General features: G+C 41.7%; 1 protein-coding gene and 1 long non-coding RNA gene across 13 annotated transcripts in view; one reads left to right on the top strand and one right to left on the bottom strand.

Moving 5' to 3' along the window:
* Nucleotides 1-1,181: 1,181 nt before the first annotated feature.
* Nucleotides 1,182-4,180, bottom strand: LOC136378952 (uncharacterized). The gene is made up of 3 exons (XR_010746657.1): nucleotides 3,951-4,180; nucleotides 2,802-2,858; nucleotides 1,182-1,475 (listed from the first exon to the last, which is right to left on the bottom strand). It is a non-coding gene; the product is annotated as an uncharacterized lncRNA (long non-coding RNA).
* Nucleotides 4,181-4,215: 35 nt separating this feature from the next.
* PPIG (peptidylprolyl isomerase G) overlaps nucleotides 4,216-12,492 on the top strand; it is a 58,012-nt gene continuing 49,735 nt past the window's right edge. For 4 of the 12 annotated variants that reach the window (XM_066346446.1, XM_066346443.1, XM_066346440.1 and 1 more), the window contains exon 1: nucleotides 4,216-4,347. The gene's annotated coding sequence lies outside the window, so the exon portion shown is untranslated. Of the gene's footprint in view, nucleotides 4,348-4,389; nucleotides 4,757-5,788; nucleotides 5,840-12,492 lie in introns of those variants that run through there. The other 8 variants (XM_066346453.1, XM_066346444.1, XM_066346451.1 and 5 more) reach the window with 6 other exon arrangements.

The following is a 12,492-nucleotide window of genomic DNA, read 5'->3' on the forward strand; positions in this document are numbered from 1 at the left end:
TTGGCATACTCCTCATCTGTGAATGGCTTTCCATTTCTCACAATTGCTAAAGCACCAGCAAAGCTAGCTGAATTCCAGTCACTTTGTTGGGTCCAAATACGGAGTTGCTGCTGACTAGCTTGCACTCTGCACAGTAGCTTTTTTTTTTTTTTTTTTTTTTTTTTTTTACAGAGACAGAGAGATAGAGTCAGAGAGAGAGAGAGAGAGATTGGGACAGACAGGAACGAAGAGAGACGAGAAGCATCAATCATTAGTTTTTCGTTGCAACACCTTAGTTGTTCATTGATTGCTTTCTCATATGTGCCTTGACCGTGGGCCTTCAGCAGACCGAGTAACCCCTTGCTCGAGCCAGAAACCTTGGATCCAAGCTGGTGAGCTTTGCTCAAACCAGATGAGCCCACACTCAAGCTGGCAACCTCGGGGTCTCGAACCTGGGTCCTTCCGCATCCCAGTCCCGATGCTGTATCCACTGCACCATTGCCTGCTCAGGCTGCACAGTAGCTCTTGACATGCTTTCTTCCTGCTGTTCCCCACTGGATATTTCGATGCAAATGTAGTATGGCGTGTGTCAAAGTGAAGCATTATATTTGACCATTTCATCGATGCAATTTTATCATTGCATATTAGACACACTGCAGAACCTGCTCTCTCCACAAAGGTGAATTCCTCTGTCCATTCCTACTGAAAATTATGATACTCCTCATCTTTTTTTCTTTTAGCCATCTTCTTCGTCAAAAGGGTTTCTGCAATTAGCTAGCTGACTACTTGATTAAAAGGAGGGAAGTTTAGTTCCTGACCTCACAACGATCCGTGTACCTTATGCATTAATCCAATAAAAATTTGGTGTTGTCCGGAGGACAGCTGTGATTGGCTTCAGCCATTCACAACCATGAACATGAGCGGTAGGAAATGAATGGATTGTATAATACATGAGAATGTTTTATATTTTTAACATTATTTTTTTTTAAAGATTTGTTTGCGAGCCCAATGCAGCCATCAAAAGAGCCACATCTGGCTTGCGAGCCATAGGTTCCCGACCCCTGGTCTAGAGAATGAAGAAGAAAAAACCAGTTAAGTAGAACTAAACTCGAGAGAGGAAGTTCTATGATATTGCATCTATTCTTTCTTCTCTGCATTAGTTATCCATTGTTGTGTAATAAGTCATCCACAATTTAGGGGCTTAAAACAACGTTTATTATCTCACAGTTTCTGCAGGTCAGAAATTCAAAAGTAGCTTAGCTGAGCTGTTCTGGCTCAGTTCCTCATGTGATTTAAGTCAGCTATCAACAAGGGCTGTGTTCATCTGAAAGCTTGACTGGGGCTGGAAGATTGCACCCAAATGACTCATTCACATGGTTACTGCAGGAGGTCTCAGTTCCTCTCTGGCTTATACCAGGAAGCTTGGTTCCTGCCACCTGAGCCTTTCCATAGTCTGCTTGAATGTCTTCATGACACAGCAGCTGATTTCTCCTGGACTGAATGATTCAAGAGATACACAGCAAGGAGGAAATTAAAATGCTTTTTATGACCTAATCTCCATCATCACATACTGTCAGTCTACATTATTCTTTTCATTAGAAAAGAAGTAACAAAAATAAATAAATAAAAATAAATTTAAAAAAAAAAGGCCTGACCTGTGGTGGCGCAGTGGATAAAGCGTCGTCCTGGAAATGCTGAGGTCACCGGTTTGAAACCCTGGGCTTGCCTGGTCAAGGCACATATGGGAGTTGATGCTTCCAGTTCTTCCCCCCCTTCTCTCTCTCTGTCTCTCCTCTCTCTCTCTCTCTCTCTCTCTCTCTCTCTCCCTCTGTCTCTCCCTCTCCTCTCTAAAATGAATAAATAAAAAATTAAAATAAATAAAATAAAAATAGAAAAGTAACATTAAATAATTTATGAACATATTTTAAAGCAACTACACTGTCCAATAGTTTTGTTTCATGAAGCAATACATGCCCAATTCTACCCAATCTAATTCAAATTGGGTTTCTCTTATTTTCAAAAATGAGAGCTCTCACTAATACTGCAATCAAAAGCCATAGTAATAGCATTGTACCATTTCTGTTTCAGAAAAACTCTTTGGCAATATCTACCAAAGCTGATCCTATCTATACCATAAAATATAGCAGTTCCATCCCTAGGTATTTTTCCAAAATACACACAAAATTTATACACCCCGATATACTAGATATAAGAATGTTCATAGCAGCTTTATATATTTTTTTCTTTTTAGGGAAGACAGACCAGAATGCAGAGAGATGAGAAGCATCAATCATTAGTTTCTCGTTGTGGCACTTAGTGTTCATTGATTGCTTTCTCATATGTGCCTTGACCGTGGGGCTACAGCAGACCAAGTAACCCCTTGCTCAAGCCAGCGACCTTGGGTCCAAGCTGGTGAGCTTTGTTCAAACCCGATGAGCCCTCACTCAAGCTGGCAATAGAGCATCCGAGTCTGACGCTCTACCCACTGCACCACCGCCTAGTCAAGCCATAGCAGCTTTCTTTGCAATAGCTAAAACTAAAAAAACAAACAACAAACAAAACACAAATATTCATCTAAGTAGAATGGATAAATTGTGCAATACCCACTGTAATGGTTAATTTTATAATGTCAACTTGACTGGGTCAGAGGATACCCAGATTAAACATTATTTTTAGGTGTCTCTGTGAGGGTGTTTTTTGATGAGATTGAATTGGTGGATTTAGTAGATTGCCCTCGCAATGTGGATGGGCATCATCCAATCACCTGAATAGAACAAAAAGATACATGAAAGAGGAACTTCCCCCTTTTGCTTTCTACCTACCTGACTGAGCTGGAACATTGGTCTTCTTCTGCTTTTCTTTTCTTTCTTTCTTTTTTTCTTTTTACAGAGACACAGAGAGAGTCAGAGAGAGGGATAGATAGGGACAGACAGACAGAAACGGAGAGAGATGAGAAGCATCAATCATCAGTTTTTCGTTGTGACACCTTAGTTGTTCATTGATTGCTTTCTCATATGTGCCTTGACCGTGGGCCTTCAGCAGACCGAGTAACCCCTTGCTCGAGCCAGCAACCTTGGGTCCAAGCTGGTGAGCTTTGCTCAAACCAGATGATGAGCTTTGCTCAAACCAGATGAGATCGCGCTTAAGCTGGCAACCTCAGGGTCTCGAACCTGGGTCCTCCGCATCCCAGTCTGACGCTCTATCCACTGCGCCACCACCTGGTCAGGCTTCTTCTGCTTTTGGACTGAGGTTCTCATCATCAGCTCCCTTAGATCTCAAACTTGAACTGGAATTATACCACCAGCTTCACAGTATCTCCATATTGCAGACAGCAGATTATGAGTCTTCTTGGCTCTCATTATGACATGAGCTAATTCCTCATAATAAATATCTTTCTACATATATCCTAATGGATGTTTCTCTAAAGAACCCTGAATAATACTCCCATATAATAGAGTACTAGACAGAAACTAGAACAAATTATTATTGCATGCAACAATATTGATACTCTCACAAACACAACATTGAGCTAAAAGCTAGCCACAAATGAATACATGTGCATAATTTCATTTATATAACGTTCCCTTAGCTAGCTCTTTTAAACTAGTTGTCTCACATCCCCACAAGGAGTGCCCCCACATCCCTCCCCCCAATAAATGCAGTGGGCTTTTATTTCTAACATAACTACAGACACTTCCTAAATTAATAACACTATATGTCCTATTTCCTCTAGAAAGCACTGGACTCTTGAGTCAAAGACTTGCTTTGATATTTAGAAACTATGTTTAGAAGGGAGGCACTTATTGTCCTGGAGCCTCAATTTATCTTTAAAACAACGATGATAACCTATATCATAAGTTGTTTAATATATATTTTTAAAAACGAGCGTCAATGACCTTTTAACTTCCTTTTTCCCTCAGATATTTTTTCATTTGTTTTTAAAAACGTCATAGCGTTAACTGGAAGCTGACCTGGAAACTTCTTGAAGACAGGGCTTCTCAAAAGTGCAGCAATCAATATTAACTAAATAAAGCACTTCAGCTCACGAATGATGTGGCATTCTGACGGTTAGAACCGTTCTCAATCAACTCACCAAAAAAAGCACTAAACTACCTACAAACTAGGTATTTAACAGGCACTCCCAAACCAGAACTCCAGGGAGGGTCAAGGTGACGCAATCAAGAAAACACCAAGAGAGAAGGTCAACCAACTCATGACGCACTTCCGGCGCGACGCTTCCCTCCACACCGGGACTGGGTTGTGGGGGAGGGAGGCGGGTAGTGGGCTATAGCGCCTTTTCTAGCAGCGGTAGATTTGAAGCGCTTTGAAGGACGGGACCCTGAGAAGAGGAGACCGTTACTGGTGCGAGTAAGTGGCCTGAAACCCGTGTTTCGGGCCGTCCTTCGCGGTAGTCCCAGGGTACGAGAGCGGGAAGGGCCCGAGAAGAGGGGCGGAGCCGGCGCGATAGGCCCTGCGGAGTTAACCGTCTTCCCCTCGGAGTGTCTGGGCCGCCTGGTTTCAGAGGGGAGTCCCAAGGACCGTGGCGCCGGCTTTGCAGCTGTTGCACCAGAAGGTTTTCAGCCTTGTCACCCGGGCCTGGGAAACGGCCCTCCGCTACGCCAGCGCCCGCCCTCTCCTGTCGGGCGCACGCCTCCCTCCCTGACGCATTTTGCCGCACAAGCTGTAATATGGCGGCAGCGGCGGCGGCGGCCGGAACTCTAGAGAGCCGGGATGATTTTTGATGCTTCAGAATTGTAAGACTAAAAACTAACGTGGGGTAGGTAGGGGGGATTGATGGGAACGGGGAGGCATAACCTGACATCCTGTCAGGTTGGGGTTGGAGAGTGGCGAGCGAGGAGCCTGGATCACAGGGGTTAAGTTGAGATGTTTGAAGACAGGCTTTCCTCCTTCTGCGACCTTTTCTTCCCCTCATATAGACAGTGTGTATCGTGAGTAGCCAGTTAGTTAAGCATTTTCCTAAAACTCAAATCCACCCCTTCCCTTCTTACCCCAGAGCTGTCTCGAAGTTCTCCCACGTTTCCGATTAGCTGGCAGCAGCGCAGGCCTTTTAGGAAGAGATAATTACTTTAGGAGGAGGAGGATGGCTTCTGAGCTCCGTATGCTATGGGGCGAGGAGGGGGTAGTTTGCGAGTTTTGCTCATCTTTAGTCTTTTAAGGAGCTAAGTCAGCGTCTGCGGGAATGGAGATCTCCCAGTCGTTTCAGAAATGTTATAAAAGCACCATTTCGTGCATTGGTTTTAATTTCTTTTCACAACACTACTTTCTGTGCAGGCCAGGTTTTTGCAATAATCACAAATACTTCCAAGGAATAAGTAAATGTTTTAGAAATGCCGGATACGTTAAGCTTCAGTAGCTAAAACCAGATAGACTGAATAAATGTGTGTCTATATGTATTCCCATTTGGCGAAGAATGGCTAGTAATTTACTAGTACGGACGGATGATAGAGAAGGTGTGTGTGAACATTTTTGAAATTGTGCCATAAAATCCAGAAAAGGCACAGAAATCGAGAATAGCCGCTTCTCTCGTTGTTAGTTGTTATGTGTCAGATACTTTACCGGTTTTAGCATCCCTCATTTATTTTAACCATTTGATATTGGATTATTTTTATAGCAAGTTACGTACTACTTTCTGTCTTAAACAGTTCATTTTACATTGTTTAACGTTTTCTTTACGATTCAGGATTATTGGTGGCCTGGGGTGCTAATGGGCCTCGTCTTTAGGATTCTGTGTTTGTTTTATTGAATTGTGTTTACTTTTTACTTTTTTTTTCCTCTTGAATCGTTGCAGGCTGTTGTCAGGGTCACTTTCTCCTGTTGTCAGGGCTGTTCAAGTTTGCAGGTTAGAAAATTTTGTTTCTGGCTTCACCATTTTTCTGAACCCCAGTTTTCATCCATAAAGTAGTAATATTTTGATTTTAGACTATCATGAAACTGGGCTTCAAAAATAAATATTCAGTTTTGTTAAAATTCTGTGTAAAATTGGCTTTCAGGAAGAACTCTGAAATTCTATGAGTGAAGAGCATACATTGCATTTATTGGGACTTATTAAAGGCCCTTAGTTTTTGGTGCTTTTTACTGTGGTCTTACAGTATCCGTGGCCTTAAAGTAAGGTCTTTATTCTTTTGCATATTTTAAATTAGATTTTCTGTCCAGCAGCCTTTGTTCTTTAATCAAAGGGAATTTGGCAGCCATTTCAAAATAGGATGAACTAGTTCTATAGTTATCAGGACACCAGCAGCAGTTCTTTCAATGTCACTTTTAAGAAATACATGTTAATGTTTTTTCCTTATTTACTAGTGGAATATTTCAAAAGAATATATAATATATATTTTTTGGACTTATAATGTACTAAGGTGTTTTACTGGGGAACCCATTGTTAATTGGCTCAAGTGATTTGAAAAGTTTGTTGCAAATCTTTCTGCTACATTGTGGTATTGTACTTTTTTTTTCCGTTTTAATATTAGCACCAAGCTTCAGTTTTTGTTTTGTTTTTTTTTTTATTTTTTTTATGTGCCTTGACCGCGGGCCTTCAGCAGACCAAGTAACCCATTGCTTGAGCCAGCGACGTTGGGCTCAAGCTGGTGAGCTTTTTGCTCAAACCAGATGAGCCCTCGCTCAAGCTGGCGACCTCGGGGTCTTGAACCTGGGTCTTCCCCATCCCAGTCCGACACTCTATTTTCTGCGCCACCGCCTGGTCAGGCCAAGCTTCAGTTTTCATTTAATGTGTGTGTCAATGGTTTTGCCCTGGTTTAATGTATATATGGTCCTAATAAGAACTCAGCATATTTTTATTTCTGTAGGGCAAATCTTGCATCTTGAAATTTGCTTCAGGCAAGTGTTAATACATAACTCAAAAAAACTGTTATAACTGAGACTGTACTTTTAGTGCCACACAAGAAATCTTTTGCACTTTGCTTTATTTTGAGTGGTGGCTTAAAATAATCACTGATCAAAAAAAGAGATAATAATCACCAATCTCTTTCTGAAATATTATTACACCATAACTATAAACACATCAGTTTTATATTAAAATGGTTATTTTAAAAATATGAATGATTCCTTAACTCATTGATTTTGAAAAATGAAAAACCTGTTTGTTTATATATCAAGCCAATGTTAATTATGTAAAGCTTTAGCTTAAGATTTTGTTATAATTAAATCATAGCATTCATTATAGTCATATGCTGGAAAGTTAAATAAGCCATTACCTAGAATAATTGTAGATAAGCTGGTTTCCACAGTGAAGCTATAGAGTGCTTATTCAGAAAACTCTTGCTTTTTTCCCCTACTGACCTTGAGCCTGTCACTTCAGCTCTCAAGTCCTCTTGTTCTCAACCTATAAAAACAGAACATTAGCCCTGGCCGGTTGGCTCAGTGGTAGAGCGTCGGCCTGGCGTGCGGAAGTCCCGGGTTCGATTCCCAGCCAGGGCACACAGGAGAGGTGCCCATTTGCTTCTCCACCCCTCCCCCTCTCCTTCCTCTCTGTCTCTCTCTTCCCCTCCCGCAGCCAAGGCTCCATTGGAGCGAGGATGGCCCGGGTGCTGGGGATGGCTCCTTGGCCTCTGCCCCAGGTGCTGGAGTGGCTCTGGTCACCACATGGTGATGCCCCAGAGGGGCAGAGCGTCGCCCCCTGGTGGGCAGAGCGTCGCCCCCTGGTGGGCGTGCCGGGTGGATCCCGGTCGGGCGCATGCGGGAGTCTGTCTGTCTATCCCCGTTTCCAGCTTCAGAAAAATACAAAAAAAAACAAAACCCAGAAGATTGGACCAGATTATCTCTAAAGTTCCTTCAAATTTCAGGAATTCATGTTGTCTTATAGGAATTGCTGTTTGTTTTTTGTTTCCTTTTTTGAGAGTAAGATGATAAACATCAATTTGTAGTTGTGGCACTTGAGTTGTACATTGCTTCTCATATGCACCTTGGGGGTGGGGGCTCCAGCTGAGCCAGTGACCTTGGGGTTCTGAACCTGGGACTTCAGCGTCCCAAGTCAATGCCCTATCCACTACACCACCACTGGTCAGGTGGGAATTGCTGATTGAATAACATTGATAGGGTGTTGTAGGTATAGTTCTGGAGATACTGAAATAAATTTAGATAATTGCAGGTACAATTTTAAGACTCTTACCAGAGATTTCCCAGTCAGTGTATGCTTTTCAGTAGAGTACTAACACAATTGTACTATATTTTTATGTCTCTTGGATTGTATGTGTAAACAGTGTATAATACTCTTTTTTAACACTGAACTTGGCAACATTACAGCTTTTTTTCTTTAAGTTTTCTAAAGGATTTAAGAATTTAGGAAGTGCCTATATACTGTTTTTTGTTTTTATTTCTTGGGACAGACAGAGAAGGACAGATAGGAACAGACAGGAAGGGAGAGCGATGAGAAATACCAATTCTTCATTGCAGCACCTTAACTGTTCACTAATTGTTTTCTCATAAGTGCCTTGACTGGGGACTTGAGTAGAGTGAGTGACCCCTTGCTCAAGCCAGCGACCTTGGGCTTCAAGCCAGCGACTCCTTGCTGAATCTGGATGAGCCCATGCTCAAGCTGGCAACCGCAGGGCTTCAAACCTGGGTCTTCTGCATCCCACCCAGTCTCACGCTCTATCCACTATGCCACCGCCTGGTCAGACAAGAAGTGCCTATATACTGTTAAATTGTTCTACCAGCACAGTGATTTGTGACTGTCGTCGACAGTAAAGGAAGGGGCAGTATGTGAAAGAGCATAATTGCCTTTCCTAACACCTCAGAATGTTAGGTTGTATTTAATTCTCTTGCAATCTGACATAAGTGTGTATTTAAATGTTTTTGAAGCAATTCATTTTCATTTCTTATTTCTTCTCTGGGAACTACATTAGGGAAAGGGTAAAGAAGCTGGGTTAGATTGCTTTCTTTGAAAGTAATCTTCAAGATCTGCTGTAGTTCTAATTAGTTTAACTTAATATTATTACACTTAGAGGTGAAAATCTTTTATGAAAATTGTCACCTGTTTATTAAACTTAATTGATGGTAACTTCCCATCATTGTTTCTTGGTCTTGAACTAAATATGCTCCCTCTTATAGTGGATTCTATTGGAAGGAAGGAAAGAAAAGGAAAGAAACACTTTTTAAAATAGAGTGCAGGAGCCTGACCTGGCGGTGGCGCAGTGGATAGAGCGTCGGACTGGGATGTGGAGGACCGAGGTTCGAGACCCCAAGGTCGAGGTCGCCAGCTTGAGCGTGGGCTCATCTGGTTTGAGCATAGCTCACCAGCTTGGACCCAAGGTCGCTGCCTTGAGCAAGGGGTTACTTGGTCTGCTGTAGCCCCACGGTCAAGGCACATATGAGAAAGCAATCAGTGAACAACTAAAGTGCCACAACGAATAATTGATGCTTCTCATCTCTCTCCGTTCCTCTCTGTCTGTCCTTATCTATCCCCCTCTCTGACTATCTCTGTTTAAAAAAAAAGAAAAGAAAAATAGAGTGCAGGACAATAGATTTAGGAATTACGCTATTCAGTTGTGAAATAGGACGAGAAGATGGTTACTGGTAGGTTCTGGAAGAATCTCTGACTATGGATACATATTGGCAATATGCCATGTGAGAAACTACTTATTGAAGCAAGGAACTGAGTTCTAATAGAAGAGTCTAGTTCCACACATGGCTTCATTAACTAGCATTTTTTCTATTTGATATTATAGTCCTGGGCCGCTCACTGCTTAGTGTTGAAGATACTACAAAGGTTCTGAATTTGAGAACTTTACAGAATAGTTTATGATGAAGAAAGTTTCAACAAAGGAGGATCGTTTAAGCTTTAGAGTCAGGGTGAAGCTCCCAGAGTGTACTCTGGCTATGTTGAATCTTTAAGGACACATAAGAATTAGCCAGGAGAATCAGAAAGGGAAAAGACTTGCTGATCATCTTAATATTAGTAGTTTAAAAGGTTTTACTATCTATTTTTTCAAGATTTAGTACTGTGTTGACACCCTCACAATTGTGTGAAGCTGCCAAATAATTCTTTGAATGTAATAAAGGTATTATTTATTGCTTCATTACGAATACCTTGTCTTTTACCATATAATACTTTTAATAATTAGTTGCCCATATTTTTGCCCTCCCACACTTCTGTTACTTTAGGGTGAATATGGAAATTATTTTATGTATGCACCTATAGTCAACTTTTTACATATGAATTAGCTCTCTGATTTTTTTTTATGAAATACACATATTTGTAGAAATTTATGATTCTAGCATTTACATTTTATTTTACTTATTGATTTTTCTTAAAGGGACAAGGAGAAAGAGAAACATCAATTTGTTGTTCCATGTAGTATTTATGCATTCATTGGTTGATTCTTGTGTGTGCCCTGACCGGCATCTTACCCACAACCTTGGCCTGTTGGATGATGATCTAACCAGCCTGAGCTACCTGGCCCAGGTCTAGCGTTTCTATTTTAAAATCTTATAAAATTATATATCTAGTGTTGACATACAAAAGTAATGATGATATTATCAATAAACATTTTTAAAATATTTATTGATTTTTATAGAGGGAGCAAGAAATATCAACTCATGTTGCTTCACTTTAGTTGTTCATTGCTTGCTAGTTCTTGTCATTTGTGCCTTGACCAGGCAAGCCAAGGGTTTCAAACCAATGACCTCAGCATTTTAACACTCTACTGTGCCACCACAGGTCAACTTGGTATACATTTAAAACAATATGTGATTCTGTCTGGTTAGGAGAAAGTAGAAGAATATATGAAAAAATAATAAAAGTTATAGCTTAAGTGTCAGGATTTTAAGCAATTTTTGTGTTTCCTTATTAACTATTGATTTTCTTTAAGGTTTTCTTGTGATGAAATAAATATTATCAAGCTCAAATTTCTAAAGGGGTGGGGCGGGTCAGGTGAGTGCATGAGGTTAATTAAGTACATAATGAATGGCAACAGGTAATAAATAGGCAATAGTGGAAACTAGGGCAGACTGAAACATATATGTACCCCTCATGTAATGGAGGGCAGACTGTGATGATTGTCATATAGCAGGGGACCCCAAACTTTTTACACAGAGGGCCAGTTCACTGTCCCTCAGACCGTTGGAGGGCTGGACTATAAAAAAAACTATGAACAAATCCCTATGCACACTGCACATATCTTATTTTAAAGTAAAAAAACAAAACGGGAACAAATACAATATTTAAAATAAAGAACAAGTAAATTTAAATCAACAAACTGACCAGTATTTCAATGGGAACTATGGACCTGCTTTTGGCTAATGAGATGGTCAATGTCCAGTTCCATATTTGTCACTGCTAGCCGTAACAAGTGATAAGACATGCTTCCGGAGCCGTGACACGTGCATCCCACGTCACCAGAAAGTAGTACTGTATGTGAGCGACGCATCCTGTGCTCTTCTCACTGACCACCAATGAAAGAGGTGCATGCCCCTTCCAGAAGTGCGGTGGGGGCCGGATGAATGGCCTCAGGGGGCTGCATGCGGCCCGGGGGACTGTAGTTTGGGTACCCCTGTATAGGAATGAGGCTACATACGGTGATTTTTTTTAATATCTGAATTTTAGAAAAATAGCCATATCTTATTTAAATTAAACAAATTTGCAGCAAACATCATCTGTAGGCTACTATGAAAGCTTTCATTATTTTTCATTCTTAGGAAATCCATCAATTTTTTTGAGGTGGGGAACAGACAGGAAGAGAGAGAGATGAGAAGCATCAGCTCATGGTTGCAGTGCCTTGGTTGTTCATTGATTGCTTTCTCATATGTGCTTTTACTGGGGGGCTCCAGCCAAGGCAGTGACCGCTTGCTGAAGCCAGTGACCTTGGGCTCAAACCAGCAACCATGGGGTTATGTCTGTGATCCCACACACCTGAGGTGAGGCTATCGTGCCATCCTCAGCGCCTGGGGCCCACTTGCTCAAATGAGCCATGGCTGTGCGATAGGGAGAGAGAAAGAGAGGAGAGGGAGGGGTGGAGAAGCAGAGGGTTGCTTCTCCTGTGTGCCCTGACCAGGAATTGAACCCAGGACTTCCACATGCTGGGCCGACTCTCTACCTCTGAGCCAGGGGTCCCCAAACTATGGCCCGCGGGCCACATGCGGCCCCCTGAGGCCATTTATCCGGCCCCGCTGCACTTCCGGAAGGGGCACCTCTTTCATTGGTGGTCAATGAAAGGAGCACATTGACCATCTCATTAGCCAAAAGCAGGCCCATAGTTCCCATTGAAATACTGGTCAGTTTCTTGATTTAAATTTACTTGTTTTTTATTTTAAATATTGTATTTGTTCCCGTTTTGTTTTTTACTTTAAAATAAGATATGTGCAGTGTGCATAGGGGTTTGTTCATAGTTTTTTTTATAGTCCGGCCCTCCAACAGTCTGAGGGACAGCGAACTGGCCCCCTGTGTAAAAAGTTTGGGGACCCCTGCTCTGAGCCAACCAGCCAGGGCCCCACTGATGATTTATTATTTGCTCCACTCATAGTCTAATGTAAGTCAGGGGA

Source organism: Saccopteryx leptura, chromosome 7, assembly GCF_036850995.1.
Source record: "Saccopteryx leptura isolate mSacLep1 chromosome 7, mSacLep1_pri_phased_curated, whole genome shotgun sequence".
In the NCBI taxonomy this organism is placed as follows: domain Eukaryota; kingdom Metazoa; phylum Chordata; class Mammalia; order Chiroptera; family Emballonuridae; genus Saccopteryx; species Saccopteryx leptura.